The 13,260-nt window shown below is 33.6% G+C and overlaps 1 protein-coding gene across 4 annotated transcripts in view; it reads left to right on the forward strand.

Moving 5' to 3' along the window:
• Window positions 1-13,260, forward strand: part of PHF14 (PHD finger protein 14) — a 204,791-nt gene that overhangs the window by 113,706 nt on the left and 77,825 nt on the right. The gene's annotated exons all lie outside the window — the stretch shown is intronic.

A 13,260-nucleotide genomic window follows, 5' to 3' on the forward strand; every position in this document is an offset into this window, starting at 1 on the left:
TCCCTTCTCCTCATGCTCCTGATTTACTACCTCTTCTCTTCCTCCTTCATGTTTAACAAATGACCTCATTGCTTCACATAGAAACAGAAGCTATCAGAAATGCCTAAACTTTCTGATATATAGCTTACCTGTAAAGTTACTGATATCCATAGGCATCTCTCTTGTATCACCCTGCCCTTTCCTTTTATCATAGCAATACAGTAGAAGAGGTGTTCTCTCTTCCTTCTGAAGCTAATAATTTCTACGAGTGCCCAGGATCCCTTCTTCCCTGATTCTAAATATTTCCTACTCTTCTTTATCTTCAGCTTCTCCACTGATTCCTTTCCTTTGGCTTTCAAGACATGACATTCTCCTAGATATCCTTCTGTCTCTCTGAATTGCTCTTTTATAGACTTCTCTCTCTCTGCCTTCCATGAATATATTAGTATTACTTAACAGTCTGTCCACGGTCCCTTTTTTCATTGTACACAGTCCCTGGTGATCTCATCTTTGACCATATCTTTTGTTATTCAATTAATGCTGAATATTCTTGAATTTTTAATTCTAGCCAGACTTTCTCTACTTCATTTCTGTTATAGTCAAATGCCTAGCAAGACATCACCAGTTGGGATTCTACCAACATCTCAGATTTAGTATGTAAATTGTTGGCTAAATTTATCACATCTCCTAGCAATCTATTGCTTCAATCTGCATCTTCACTCCTGCTGCCTCAGGTTTGTCCTTTCTACTGTCTTACCTGAGCTTTTGTAGATAACTTTCTAAAATTTCTTCCTCCTTATAGCTTCCTTTTTCTCTAGTTCATGTATTCATAGCCCTCTTTGTGTATCACATGTTTATGCTACCTATTTGCTTAAATCCTTTCAAAGGATCTCCAGGAAGGAAATCTAGACCTCTTTCACTTATCCACAAGTACCCTTTACTCCAGCCATTCTAAACTGGGTTTTCTGACATACTCATTCTTACAATTCCAGATTAGTTTCCTTCTGCCTCAAATTTCATTCCATATATCCTCTGCCTGATAAATTCCTACTTGCCTTTTAACACTTGCTTTAATACTTTGTTAATCCTTTTTTGTTAATCCTTTCTCTAACCCTCCCTTTCTTCTGTTTGTCATTACATTAGCAGCTTATGCAGGCTTCTGTGAATAATACTTGACACACTATATTGAATCTCTCCTATTTAGAATTTTATACTTTTGTTCAGTTGACCCCCCACATCAGACTGTGAACTTAATGAAAGAGTTTTACTTATCTTTATATCTCAAGAGCCAGGATAAAACTTGACATAATCTTTCATTAATTTTTTGAATGGATAATTTGTAGAAGATCACTTGGTGAGTTGGGCATGGAAACCAGACCTCTTGACTTCAGTGTTCATTATCAAACTGTTTCTTCATATTCTGTGTTAAGTTTTTATAGTCATTCCACTTTTTAAAGAGCCTGTTTTAGTGTACAGTTGTATCTTTACATGCCCTATCACAATATTATTTTTAAATGAAATATATGTACTTTTTAACACTTTGGTGTCTTAACTGTTCATGATTTTAGTTGTATTTTGGACAGTATAGCTCATTCTTCTGCATTAACTGTGTAAATCTCTTCATTGTTTAAATAGTTGAAATACTAGACCTTTGTAGTGTTATGTCACTGTATGTCATTGGGTTTTCTTCCACATTTCCCTTCTATGCTACTTTCATTTGTGGCCATTCTTTTATCTGCTCCATTCAGTATAATTGGTAATTCTTGATACATTTCTTGAGCTTTAATCTTCACAGTCACATCTTCTTTAAGTTCTACACCAATTATAGTAATATTATATCCTTTATATAAAAATGTTCACTTTATAAATATCTTAGACCTTTAGACCTTCTTGTTCTGATGTTTGGCTGTCTTAAATCCCTGAAAACAGTTTTTGGTAACAATGCATGACTTACTGATACCAGACAGCCATGTTATCTGTGGGTGAGATTTTCAGTGTCAAGCCTCTTTTGTTGTCCTGGTTAATAAGTAATACTTCTTATTTGTATATAAATGTATAATATATAAACATAATAATTATATATATATATGCGTGTATATAAAAACACTGCTCTCTTTATATGTCATTACCTAACCTATAATATTCTAAGATAAGAATTAAATTTGGTCTTAGACTCTCTTTATCTTGATTGTTATTTTATCAACTACAAGTTTGATTTACACTGAGTATATTAGTTAGTGGAACTAGAATTAGAAAATAGAACACAAATAAGTGAAATGACTTACCAGAATCTTCAAAAAATGGATTGACTATTAAATCTGGATTTTTCACTTTAAAACCATGCATATTAAAAAAAAAGAGTTCTTGTGATCTTTATTCCTTTGCATGTATTATCTGAAAAATAAGTAGTTAATTCCAGAGTTTATTACCTCCAAAACAGGACTGTTTTTCATTTATACAAATTGTTTTTTATGATACTTAGTTCTACCCTAAGCTAGGGTATGTTATTAGCCAAAGTTTGTTTTATTGTCCCTTACTTGAGTCTTTGTTGAAAGAAAGTGTGGGAAAGAAATTTAGGGAAAAAATTAAAAAGTGAATAATCCAGTTTCCTCAGCCTTTCTTTTATAGGTACTATATCAGTTGTTTAATTCTTTATGGTTTTCCTTTGAACCTTAATTGATGGCTCCGTAGTTTCTTTAAAAGGTGAAATTCATAACTCTGGAAACTTTTTTATGAGGTGTACTTAATATATTTCTATTTTTTAAATACTTAGGCAAGTTTGAGACAAGTATGGGTGAAGAGAAGAGTGGCAAGCTAAAAAGGTTTATTATTACCTCAAGACCTTACTATTAAAAATGTGATCATATTGTAACTTTGATGTAAAATTGATTATGCATTCTGTGTGTGTATGTGTCTCTGTGTGGTTTTTTATTACAAAGATAATAACAGAAGCCAAGGACCCCAAGTGTCATTTATTTCATAAATATGCAACCAGTTGATCACTTGAGAACTGATAGATTGGACTACATAAAAGTAACTCTTTTAATTATGTTATCTAAAATAATAGCAAATAGAGGAGGAGCTCTGCTGTGAATAAAACTATTAGTCACTCCCTATAATTGCTCAGTAAGTCAGATGGACACAAGACAGCTACACAAGGAAGATAGGCCTAGGGAAGACTAAATCAATGGGATTCAGTCACATTCAAGTGAAATTATATCAGTCAATAACATCCCTTTTAAATGACTTAATCTTTCAGGCCTAAAATTTCTCTTGTCAGGTTACTCATTTGTGTCAAATAATTAAAGATTTGAATAATTTTATGATTATATCAAGGACTTTGTTATGACATGTTCTGTAAATGTAGGTCTTTTTTAAAGGAAAGGTGAGTTTCATTTAGAGCATGAAACACACTGACCAAAGATAACTTCGATCTTTTGAAATTTTCCTTTGTAAATAAATTAGGGAATCTATTTTTTCCCTATTATTTTTTTAAACAAGATTCCTGCTTTTATTCTGTAATCACTAATAAACCAAATTTATTTTTTAATCTATTTGCTGTTTATTAAAAATGTTAAAAATCCACTCATTTATTCATCCACCAAATTGTTATGCCAAGGGTATATAAGAGACATATGAATTTAGAGGATCTTGGGAATATTCCTAAAAGGATGAGGGGGAATCTTCACATAACCTGAGCGTCATTTGAGATGGCTCTTAAAGTATGAGCACATGTCAGGAGACTGAGATGGGAAGTAGCAAATCCAAGAGAGTGAATGAATGTGAATAAAGACACAGGGTGGGATCATTGTAGTCATGTGTGATATAGGTTTAAGATAGATTGGGGCTTGGGCCCTTAATTCAGGTTAAAGATTTTAAAAGTCCTGATGGGGACTCATGAAAGGCAAGAGATGATGGAAAGGATGGTAGTTTAGAAAATTGATTGTGTGGTGGTTTGGGTGATGAATGAATGGTCAGTTGGAGATAGACCAGTTTGGGGGTTATGGAACGAGACTGATGGGAAATAAATAGAAAGGATTAGGAAGATTCAGGAGATATAAATTCACACTGAGTTTACAGCAGATTGTTAACCAAAATGGGAGGCAAGGAAGAAAGATGGTGTTAAAACAAATTGGTTGACTCTAAGATAACTAATTAGAAAGAATGATGATACCAGTAATGGTAAGATGATTGTCTCTGTACATTTTTAGGAGACAAATACAGTAGGTGACTGGCATCCTAGGGAATTGTGAGGACTCTTCTTAGGTGTGTTTAATTAGAAATTTCAAGAATACATTTAAAATTATAAGATTATAAATATAGAGAGTACTCAAACTCTGGAAATAGATTTGGTAACATAGATTTGTTCTATGTCATTCAATATCCATCTAGTCCTAACATTACTGCCTTTACTTTGGATAACTGACTGTTTCTCTAAGTGGATACAAGAAGATCTGGTAGGAATTCATGTTCTGTAAGAATGGAGGAACTGAAAGAACTGGGGAGATGTCCTTGGTTCAGTTGGACCACAGGCTGAATCCAGAGAAATTTTAGTTACCAAATAGGACATCCTCAAGATGAGAGTGTTTAATATTCTGAGGCATCTTTTTCCTTCACCCCCTTTACTTTTTAGCTTTTGTTTCCATGCATTTTTCTTTATGGTTTCTTCATATCAGCTCAATTTACTCTACTTTAAGCAGAGGTTCTTAATCTTTAGGTTACATTCAAGTCACCAAGAGGTTTATTAAACTATAGAGTTTCTGTTTTGGGCATTCTGGGTTGGCACCCAAGAATTTGTATTTCTAACAAGTTGTCAACACTGATTCTGATCATTTGGGGATTGTACGGTAAGAACCACTGCTTTATTCCAGAGGCCCTTTAGCTGAAGTCCTAAGATAGTGGTTCTCAGATTGACCAAGGTTGCAAATCACCTGTAGAAATAACTACTTAAAGAAAACCCAAACAAACAAAGATGAAAAAAAAAAAACCAAACCTACTCTTGGAGATTCTGAATCAGTAGATCCTAAATCTTTAACATGGAGTTGAGCATCTGTGGTTTTACAAAATTTCACAGGTATTAGGTACCTTGCAGGTACTATCTTTTATACTTACGCCTGATTTCTCAGGATTTTAGATTCACCCTTTCATTATTCTAAGTTTCAACTGTTTGGGGAAAAGTTTAGAAAAGGATTCATTCAGCAATTAATTATTGTATATCCATTTGTACTTGCTTCTAGAAATACAAAGGTGAACAACATGGGAATGGTACATCAGAGTTTAAACATTTACTGCCTTTTTTGCATATGCTCACATATCTTTGATCTAAACTCAGATGAGTTGGCCTTCTTCAAGTCTTTATACTTGTAGAGGCCCTATATAAGGACCTGTAACACCAATAGCCCATTATCTACTAGCTGAACCTGATCATTCACTCTTTGAGTGAATATCTGATGATCCTTTAAAGACTGTATGGCTTGATACTTAAGATTTCTATTTTTACTATAGTCAGAAAGTAATACAGCCCTGCCCAAAAAAATTTTCAGGTTTTAGACTCTAAACTTTTAATTTCCCCTGTGACTTCCTCTTTTAACTCATGAGTTAGTTAAAATTGTGTTGTTTTATTTCCATATATTTGGAAGATTTCCATATGTCTTTTTGGTAATGATTTCTAGTTTAATTCCACTATTTTCAAAGAACATATTTTGTATGATTTCAGTTTTCTTAAATCCACGGAGGTTGGTTTTATGGCCCAGAATATGGTCTGTCTTTGTGCTCAGAGATATCTTGGAGATATTGTGGGTTCAATTCCAGATCACCACAGTAAAGCGAGTATCACAATAAAACAAGTCAAATAAATTTTTTGGTTTCTTGGTGCATGTGAAAGTGATGTTTATTCTGTACAGTAGACTGTTAGGCATGCAATAGCATTCTGTTTAAAAGAAATGTACAGATGTTAATTAAAAAATACTTTTTTGCTAAAAAATGCATGTGGACTTTCAGCAAGTCAATCTTTTTACTGGTGGGGGGTCTTAACCTCGATGTTGATGGCTGCTGAATGATCAGGATGGTGGTTGCTGAAGGTTGGGGTGGTTCTGGCAGTTTCTTAAAGACAGCAATGAAGTTTGCTGAATCAGTTGACCCTGCTTATATAAACAGTTTCTCTGTAACATGATACTGTTGGATAGAATTTTACCCATAATAGAACTTCTTTCAAAATTGCAATCAATCCTCTCAAACCCTGCTGATCCATCAACCAAGTTTATGTAATATTTTAAATCTTTTGTTGTCATTTCAACAGTCTTCACAGAATCTTCAACAGGATTCAATTCCATCTCAAGAAACCACTTTATTTGCTTATCCATAGGAAATAACTCCTCATCCATTCAAGTTTTATCATGAGATCACAGCAGTTCAGTCACATCTTCAAGCTGTTATTTCTACCATATCTGCAATTACTTCCTCCATTTAAGTCTTGAATCCCTCAAAGTCATCCATGAGGATTGGAATCAACTTCTTCCAAACTCCTGTTAGTGTTGATATTTTGATCTCTTCCCATGAATCATGAAGGTTCTTAATGACATCAAGAATGTGAACCCTTTATACAAGTTTGTTTATTTACTTTGTCCAGACCCATCAGAGGAATCACTATGTGTTGTAGCTACAGTCTTATGAAATATATTTCTTAAATAAGAAGACTTGAAAGTTGAAATTACTCCTTGATCCATATGGACTGCAGAACAGATGTTGTGCTAGCAGGCATGAAAACAACAATAATGCCATTGTCCATCTCCATTAGCTCATGAGTGACCAAATGCATTGTCAATGAGCAGTAATATTTTGAAAGGAATCTTCTGAGCAGTAAATCTCAAGAGTGGGCTTAAAATATTCATTTGTAAACAGATGTGCAGTCATCCAGGCTTTGTTGTTCCATTTACAGAGCACAGGCAGAATAGGTTTAGTGTAATTCTTAAAGGCCTAGAATTTTCAGAATAGTGAATGAGTGAGCATTGACTTCAACTTAAAGTCACCAGCTGCATTAGCCTCCAACGAGAGAGTCAACATGTCCTTTGAAGCCTTGAACCCAGGCTTTGACTTCTCTCTTCCTATCAAAGTCCTAGATGGCATGTTCTATCAATAAATGGCTGTTTCATCTATACTGAATATCTGTTGTTTAGTGTAGCCACCCTCATTAATTATCTTAGCAAGATCTTCTGGATAACTTGGTATAGCTTCTACATCAGCACTTGCTGCTTCACCTGCACTTTTATGTTCAGAGATGGTTTCTTTAATCTAAATGAACCAACCTCTGTCAGCTTCATATTTTTCCTTTGCAGCTTCCTCACCTCTCTCAACCTTCATAGAATTGAAGAGAATTAGGACCTTGCTCTGGATTACACTTTGGCCCAAAGGAATGTTGTAGCTGGTTTGATCTTCTGTCCAGACCACTAAAATTTTCTCTCTATCAGCAATAAGGCTGTTTCGCTTTCTTCTAGTTTATGTGTTCACTGGAAAATAACTTTTAGATTCCTTCAAGAACTTTTCCTTTGCATTCACAGTGTGGCTAACTGTTTGGCATAAGAGGCCTAGATTTTGGCTATTTTGGCTTTCCATTTACCTTCATTTCTAAGCTTAATCATTTCTAGCTTTTGATTTAAGGTGAGAGGCAACTCTTCCTGTCACTTGAGCATATGAAGGCTATCATAGGGTTATTAATTGGCCTAATTTCAATATTGTTCTGTCTCAAGGGATAGGGAGGCCTGAGATAAGGAGAGACACAAGCAGCTGGTTGGTGGAACAGTCAGAGCACAGACATTTATCTGTTAAGTTCATTGTCTTACATGAGTGTGGTTCATGGAACCCCCAAATACTCAGAAGAGTAACATCAAAGATCACTAATCACAGATCACCATAACAAATATAATAATAATGAAAAAGTTGGAAATACTGTGAGAGTTACCAAAATGTGACACAGACACACAAAATGAGCAAATGCTGCTGGAAGAATGGCACTGATTGCTTGACACAGGGTTGCCACAGACCTCCAATTTGTAAAACACACAGTATCTGTGAAGTGCAATGAAACAATAAAAAAATGAGGTATTCATGTATGCACCTGGTGTTGTGGGAAGCCCTGTAACAGTAGGTTGGTTGTGTTATTCAGGTATTATGTATATATACATATACACACACACACTTATTTTCTGTCTAGTTGTACTATTAATTACTAAGAGGAATATTAAAGGTTTCCAACTGATTTATATATATCACTTTTCAGTCCTATTAGTTTTTGCTTTTACACTTTGAATTTTTTTTTGTTATTACTTCTTGGTGAGTTGACCCTTTTATTGATGTAATGTCCCTTTTAGTCCCTGGCAACATTATTCTTCTGAAGTCTGCTTTGCCTGATATTACCATAGGCACTCTAGTTTGCTTTTGATTGCTGTTTACACAATATATCTCTTACCCTTCTTTACATTTAACTATATCTAAGCTTAAAATAGCCCTGTATATATGACATATATATATATTCACATACAAATGCATACACAAAGACACAAACTGTATTTTTAAGTGGATTAAATTTTTTATAAACAGCATGTAGTTGGAACTTGATTGTTTTATCTAGTTTGACAATTTTAGTTTACCTGGGCTTGCTATATCATTTAGAGTTAAAGTATTATTGATATGGTTGGGTTTAAATCTACCATCTTGATACTGTTTTATATTTATTCTTTGTTATTTTTTCCCTCTTTTTCTGCCTATTCCACTTTTTTTTTTTAATGATTGCATTTTATCTACATCATTGTCTTATTATTTAGACAATTTTCAGAACTTTTAAGTTGCCATAGGGTTACAATATACATCCTTAATGCATCACTGGCTCCCTTCATATATTAACTATTTTACAGTTAGTATAAGAACCTTTTTAAAACTCACACTTAATGCCAGAGGCAATCTTAAAGGCTAGCTTGTCCTCATCTGAAAGTCTCTCTTCCCTTCACATTCTCCAAGTTCATAATTTATCCCCATTGTATGTAACTCAGTGACTTATAAAAGTGTTCATTATAAAAATATACATACCAAAAATTCAAGAGTTTAAAACCCTGTAATCTTATAGCATCTTACCATATTTACTTTGAATCATGTAATTTTAATGATTTTGTTGAATAAATCTTTAAAAATATAGCTGTTATACATTACTTGAAAATAAAAATATTAGAATAATTTGGGAACTATGTTACCTTATTTGCCCTTCTCAATATAGTGGCTTCCTGGAGACCTTTTTCATTGTTTCACTGTTGTCTACTCTATTATTCTGTATATTTCCGCTTCTTTAATGTTCCTTCTTGCCTCTTTCTATGTGTCTTCTCATTAGCCCTCCTTAGATAACACTCTGTTTGCCTGGCTTTCTTCATTTTTATTGCTAATTGTATAATGTCATTCTGTAGCTTTAATATATCTCAGTTCCTCCAGCCTTCTGGGTCTTTCTCTTGATAAAATGGCATAAAGCTGAACTCCAATCACTGTGGTAAGTCCCCAGTATCATCCCTAATATCCAAAGCAGGCCATATGATCCCCTACTTCTTCATTCTCCACTGGTACCCTGCTATTCTTTACTTTATTCTCCAAATACCATTATGCTAAAGCTGTCTTGAATATTTCCTGAGCAATTTACAGTAACAGAGGTCTTAACAGCACAGAACACTCAAAAATTTAAAACTCAATGCTTTTTATCACTGTTTTTAGAAGTTACTTGGGCATCCCTACCACCAAGAATGTTGCCTCTTTGACCTTGCTTTTTAAAATCAAAGATCTATGGCTTAAGTTCATGTCTTTAGACCGAAAGTGATGCTGACTTTATATCATGAACAGATTAGAGGAATTTAGAAAATAAACTAAGTCTCGTGAGGTAAACTTTAAAGTTATTTTTTAAGAATGCTTTTCTACTAGAACAACTGGGGGAATATGTTTAATTCAAATATTAATATTTGAATAATGGAGTAGCCCAGCTTTCTCTGAATTTTTCTTCTTAAGGTAGTATTCTGATGAAATTTAGATTAAGAAGAAAATGTCTACTCAGAATATATTTTTCTTTTATTGTTAAGGTGACTTGACAATTTTGTTAGACATGTGGAATGGCTTAACTGCCTCACACACTTTGTGTTTAATGTATGACATTCTTTGACTTTCAAATCTATATTAAAGCACTAAACCTTTAAGTAAACTTTGTATGATTCATAAATATGTTTTGTTATGTGTTATTAATGTTTGAATCTTTAAATTTTTTTTCTTTTTTAAATAAATGCACTGTAAACAAGCAATCTGTATTTAAAGAAAATAGAAGCCTGAACACGGTATATATTAATTACATAGCGAAGTGTGGTATTTCTGGAGTATGCAATTTTAGAATAGTAAACTAATAATTTCAAGAACATATAGCAATGAAATATTTCTCATTTCACTCATTTTTCAGTAAAATTTATTTTTGCAATTTTGTGCTTATTTTCTGTTGTAGTATGTTAATATTGTTAACTTACACAGAAGGGATTGGGTAGACTGTGAGTCTAGCCACAGTTCTGCTACTAGCTAAATGAATGACCTTGACTTACATTACCTCTAAAGCCATTTTCTCATTTGTAGAATGAGGGCATCACCCTACTTTTTCTCAAATTTCTTAACTTTTGTAACTCAAAGAGATTCAAAACAAACAGTATACAGTCCTGAAAAGTATTTTGAAGTCTGTAGTTCCACCATCTATCTTGACACTTGAATCATCTGCTCAGTATCACTGCTAAGCAACAGGGAAAGAGCTTCTGCTGGGGATAGAAATCTGTAAGTCGCCCATACCCTCTTGAGGCAGCTCTTATCATTGACAGCTTCTGTCTCCAAGTGAGCTGACATGTCTCTCCTTAATAATTTCAATCCTTGGACAACTTCTTGAATTAGAAACCCACTGTATTGTTTTCTAGTTTCTATTTTTTTTGATCAAATATTCTGGTCTATCTGTTCCTCCGATAACAAGGTTTTCACATACTGGTTTTGTAGAATTTTGGATTTGTGAAATAGACAGAGTATAAATGAGATGAGAAGTGAAATGTATTTAAAAATAAAATTGGATGGAAATTCTGGAGTTGATAGATTTTGATATCAATAGAGGTAATAATATATAAGAATCTCATATTTTTAACATACATAATTAAATCCCAGAGAAATGTTATTTTAAAGTCTTTGTGGACTGGTAATTAAAACAATGCTAATGTTAGGTGCTTACTATGTCCCAGACTCTATTGTTTGCTCTCTAAGTGTATTATCTCATTCAGTTTTACAACACCCTATTAGGTACACACATCTCTCTTTTGGAGATTAGGTAACTGATGAAGTGAAACACTAAGCATCATAAAATAAAAATTATTCCATTATATATTGAAATTATATAAATTGTTATGTCTTAGAATATAGTCTGTTCCCCTGCAAGAAATGGCTACTAATAATGTGTTTGATAAATCTGTTGTTCTTCATATTAGTTGCTTAGATTTATAGATTGGTAATTACGGGCTAATCAGTGTGCTAGTGCCTTGCATATTTTATCTCATGTCATCCTCATAGCAACCCATAAGATAGATACTGATTTTACCCCTATTTTATGGGTGAAGAAGCTGAGAAGAATTACTTGTCAAGATCAAACAACTAGAAAGTGATGGAATTAGTTTGAATCTAGGCAGCTTGATGCTCTTAATCATTAAGCATACTGCTCTCCAGGCTATACAGCTTTAGCATATATGAATTTGTTGAGCCAAAGAAGTAGATGGTTTTTGGCAGGCAATTCCAACTATACAAGATACAGACTACTGATGCATTCATCAGAGAAGTCCTTTGAAAATAGTTAATTCCTTTTGTTCTACAAAATTGTAAGTAAGCTTACTAGGTGATATAGAATAAATACAAAATTTGTAAGCAAGCTTACTAGGTGACATAGAATAAATACAAAGCCAAATGTTGATCTCTAATGTCAAAACAAAACAAAACAAAAAACCATTGGCTTTGTCTAAGGAAGGTAGCAGCCGAGACAAGTCACATTGCTTATTCTGGCTTTAAGGGAGATCTGGACTATAAAGTGAAATTCTAGAATGGAGGAATATTAGCAATAGCTTTTTAGTTTTTTATGAAGTTAAAATGGACTTAGATTTAACTGAAGTTTAAAGCAGAGAGATCTAATATATCTATATTGAAATTCCTGTCAAAGCTAAATACAAATACATCTTTTGGGTTGTCTGCTAGTCTCAATTATTTGTGAATGTAATCAAGAGTTGAACTGTACTTCAGTGGTAAATGATGTGGTTGCTTCCTCTTGCATTATGTTTATCTGGTGGTACATAACCTGCAGGCAAAGCACTTCTCAGAATATCAAATTTATATTGAGCTTAAACTTCATTTAAAAACTGAAGCACTGAGAACACTTAGCACATGTGTGTATTCAACAAGGGAATTCAACTCTTTCTATTTCTCTTATGTTGGTAAGTGCATTTCACTGAAAACCTTGTTTCACACTGTATTCTTTTCCTGCATGGTTTTGGTTTTGCTTTCTTTGGAGGCTCTTCAGTTTGGCTTGGGAGCTCTTGTGAATCATGCTTTATTTGTCTATGACTGTGCCACTTTTCACTTTCTTTTTCTCAGTGGAACTTAGAAGCATTAAACACATCTCTCTATATAGTTAAATGTAAAAATGAACTTTTCTATGATGTGTGACTACATGGCAGTTTCACCTCATCTACACAGATACAAATATCCAAAGGAAATTATGTTTTATTTTTTCTGCAGTAAAAAAAAGTTACTTATCATTAAGCACCTAAAATTTCTCCTCTGAAAATAAAGACAAAGCTAGTGGATAAATACGTGTTGACAGGGAAAAAAATACAAGAAACACTAGAAAAAATTTTGAGAAATATATGCAAATGAATGAGTTTCTGAAAATTTGGCTAAAATTATGCATTTATAATCGCTGACCAGATCTTTACAGGGAGGTGTATTCTCTGTCATTTTTGTTGCACAATCCACTAAAGTAGCTAGTTAGGGGTAAACATTTCTTAAACATAACTGACCATTTCTAGTATAGTTTTTTAAAAGGAAGCCAGTGTAAGCACAGCAAGATGAGAATCATTTGAAAATTTCCTCCCTGAGACTCTATAATTGAGTAAAACAGCCCTGTAACCTACTTAATAGGGTATGCTTGTTTTCAGCACAGTTGCATGCTTTCTCAAGTATTAATGAATTGCCATATTG

This window comes from Manis pentadactyla, chromosome 7 (assembly GCF_030020395.1).
Source record: "Manis pentadactyla isolate mManPen7 chromosome 7, mManPen7.hap1, whole genome shotgun sequence".
Taxonomy (NCBI): Eukaryota; Metazoa; Chordata; class Mammalia; order Pholidota; family Manidae; genus Manis; species Manis pentadactyla.